The following is a 3,869-nucleotide window of genomic DNA, read 5'->3' as shown; positions in this document are numbered from 1 at the left end:
TCTCCAATAGTGCCTTCTGGGTGCAGGGACTGGAGGGTGTTAGGGATGAACTGGACACAGCTCTTTGATTTCCGTAGCTCAGGGTCTACTGTGAAAGAGAATGGCACACACAACAAACCGTGCAAACGGCTGGGTGAGCGTCATGTCAGGATGGTCAGTTCTGTGGAGGCATCTGAGAAGGCCCTGCAGAAGTTCCTGTGAGCTGAGCCTCAGGGGGTGAGTGGAAGAGAAAGGCCGCCCCAGTCTGAGGAAAGAGCACGAGAAGAGGGATGAGTCAGGAGCGTGTGGGGTTCGTCCATCAACGAGGCTGGAGCAGGCGTGTGTGAAGGGATGTACAAGGCGGTGAGGCAGGAGGGCAGGCCAGATCACCAAAGCCCTCAGATGCCTCTGCCATTTCCACCTGGTCTTCTTTTGAAGACAAAGGTAGGAAAGGGAAAAGCAGTCAGGGGGTTTCCCACCTTCTACCTGCCTGAAAACACCCCCACACCGGAGCCCAGCGTCAGAATTTAAGGTTAATGGGTCTTTTTGTAGCAACATACCCGACAAAGACCAAGCCCTTATCACTGATTCTGAAATGAAACTGGTGGCTTGTTGAAGCCACATGAAGTTATAATGCTGAAAAGATGCTTCCTTTCAACTTCTTTTCGGACCCGGGTTTTACTTTGTCTTTACACCCCAGATTCAAAGAGAACTTCAGAGGTTTCTAAAGCCCAGAGAGAGGAAGGGATGTATCCAAGGTCACCAAGAGAATGAGGGAGGGAGTGTAAACTGTTAGGGCAGAAGCTGCCCCTGCCTCTGCTCTCTTCCCAGCACATAGCACATAGCAGGTTTTCAGTAACAATTGGCTGAATGAGCCATCACACTCAGGCAATTCTTTACTTTTTTTTGTCAGACCTCAGCAAGAGAATCCCTACCTTTAAATGTTTACATGGGTAAGATTTGTGGCCAACTGCTGACCCAGATTAATCAACTATCCCTGTATGTTCCAGAAACTCCCTTAACAATCACCCTGAATCAGGCTGGAGGAGGGAAAACCAGCACAGACTCTGGGGGGAGGGGGTCATGACAGATGCTGGAGCTCCTGCCCGGGAGGTCTGGTGAGCACAAATCCAGCAGGTGCCTTGTGGCTGAAGACACAGTCTTCCATCTGGAGCCTCCACGCTGGGTGGCCCACCAGCACTTGTCTGTGTATGTTTCATCGGAGCTGCACAGCATCCCCATTTTTCAGAAGGAAACTGAGTCTCAGAGGCCAAGTGACTTGGTCAATATCACACAGCTAGTCAGTGCTGAAGCTGGGATGCAATACCGGGTGTTTGAGTTGCGTGCTGAATGCCTGTTGAGTGACTACCCTTGGCAGCCCTCACTGCATGAGGTGCAGGAAGGAAGGAGACAGAGTTCTGCTCTCAAGAGTGGTAGAGGAGACAGGTGCACAGCACAGGAACACGGAGGATGGCCAAGGGCTGTGGAAGTACAAGAAGGGAGCAGGTGACTCTGCAGGGGCAGGAGGGACAGGAGAGGAGAGATGGAGCTGCTCTCTGAAGGATGAGCAGGAACACCCCCACTGGGGAAGAGAGGGAGGACGTGCCTACAAAAGGGAACTTCTTGGGCAAAGATGTAGTGCTGAGGAAGCACACGGTTTATTCAGGAGAGGGTGAGCCCATCAGCCCCTACAAATGGTAGGTGTAATTTCAAGCAGAAGGAATAAGGAGAAAAAAAAAATCCAGCCCTGAAGGAGGGACAGGGCTCCAAAGCGGTCACAGGACATTGGCCTCACAGTCAATCTCTGGGTGAAGGAAGGGGGTAATTATATATTCTGAAAGATCAGAGTTCACACTCAGCTCCTAATTCCCCTTAGACCAGGGGTCACCTGGGCCACAAGACAGCTTTCCCATCTAACACATGACACGTGGCTCCCTCCTGACACTGGCATTTCCCAAGGAGGCCGACACCAGCTCAGAAGAGCAATGAAAGCTACCTGGGTGAACCTGCAGCCTCTTCCCGCCCTCCCTTTATAAAACTAATCAGTGCCTGACAACGTCTCTGCCAGATTAGAAGCTGGCTTTCCCTCCTCGTGTGACATTGCCAATACTGTTCATACTAAAAAGCAATATGGAAGCCAAGAAGTGAGTGACTTGGCTTTCATAACCAGGGTTAAATGCTGTGGGACATGGGATATGTATGTTTTGTACGTTCTTTCAAAAATCAATGGATGGTCCGTGATTCCTTAAGGAGAGATGACGAGAAATCAGGCTTACACATCCTACGGAGTGGAAAGGTTTGAACTTTATGATCAAAGGAGCATTAGCTGAGCATTACTCATCACCCCCCTGCCTTCCAGAGCTCATCTCACCTAATTCAAGGAAGAAGAGCAGTACTGTGACAGGTGTGGCATCTTTTTGTTCCCTTTTCTTATTGCTCTAGTCCCAGCACATAAACAACACCTAGCACAGAGTAAGCATTCAACAAATATTCAGTGAATGAATAAATCTGAAATGCTCTGGGCATTATTCAACCATATGAAGTCATAACCTGGAAAAGATGCTTCCTCTTTAACAGTAAAGAATGCTTTGCATTCCAAAGGAGCATGTGAAACATGAATCCTATTCTACTGTCTCCCCTGAGCCCACCCTGGGGGTGAAGAGAGATGAGCCAAGGGGATTAGAATGGGCCCCATCTCCCATAAGTTTCATCAGAACCACAGAGCTGAGAGGGCCAGCTTGCAGATCTGAAGTCAGCTCCATTACACAGATGGTGAGACCACATTCCAGTAGGGCTGACCTGCCCCAGGTCACACATCCAGGGTGCTTGGCTCCCAGGCCAGCCAGTGCTTTTTCCAACACCTTTGTGGTGCAGGTGGGAAAGGAGGGAGAATGAGATGGAGGGGGCCAACCAGATGGCTATGACAGAGTATGTCCTGCTGGGGCTACACGAGCACCATAACCAAGAGGTGGTCCTGTTTGTGCTCTGCCTGGGCGTCTACTCCATGAACGTGCTGGGGAACTCCCTCCTTACTGGGCCGAATGTGCTGGACCCCCACCTGCGTAGCCCCATGTACTTCTTTCTCAGCAACCTCTCCCTCATAGATATCTGTGGCATGTCCTCCTTTGTGCCTCTCATGCTGGTCAACTTCCTGGAAACCCAAATGACCATCTCCTTCCCTGGCTGTGCCCTGCAGATGTACCTGACCCTGGCGCTGGGCTCCACCGAGTGCCTGCTCTTGGTTGTGATGGCGTACGACCGTTACGTGGCCATCTGCGGCCAATTCGGTACTCAGAGCTCATGAGCAGGCAGACGTGTACGTGGATGGCAGCACTGAGCTGGGGGACAGGCTTTGTCAACTCCCTGCTGCATTCCACTCTCACCTGGAGCCTCCCCTCCTGTGGCCACAATGTCATCAACCACTTCTTCTGTGAGATCTTGGCTGTGCTGAAACTAGCCTGTGGGGACTTCTCTCTCAATGTGCTGCTAATAATGGTGGCCACAGCTGTCCTGATGCTGGCCCCACTGCTGCTCATCTGCCTGTCCTACGTTTTCATCCTTGCTGCCATCCTTAGGGTGCCGTCCGCTGCCAGCCAGCGCAAAGCCTCCTCCACCTGCTCTGCCCACCTCACAGTGGTGGTAGTCTTCTATGGGACTCTCTCCTTCATGTAATTCAAGCCCAAGGCCAAGGACCCCAACTTGGACAAGAATATTGCATTGTTCTACGGGGCCGTGACGCCCTTCCTGAACCCCATCATCTATAGCCTGAGGAATGCAGAGGTGAAAGCTGCCACCAAAGCTCTGCTGAGGGGAGACCTGCTCTCCAGGAAAATGGCCCATTTCTCCTGCTGCTCTCCAACGCCCTCAGGCAGGACAGGCTAGGTTCTACA

The 3,869-nt window shown here is 51.6% G+C and overlaps 1 pseudogene; it reads left to right on the top strand.

Moving 5' to 3' along the window:
- Positions 1-1,542: 1,542 nt before the first annotated feature.
- Positions 1,543-3,869, top strand: LOC107033500 (olfactory receptor 13C7-like; annotated as a pseudogene).

Source organism: Vicugna pacos, chromosome 4 (genome assembly GCF_048564905.1).
Source record: "Vicugna pacos chromosome 4, VicPac4, whole genome shotgun sequence".
NCBI classification, from domain to species: Eukaryota; Metazoa; Chordata; class Mammalia; order Artiodactyla; family Camelidae; genus Vicugna; species Vicugna pacos.
The sequence above is the reverse complement of the archived record's forward strand: the minus strand, read 5'-3'. Positions and strand labels throughout refer to the sequence as shown.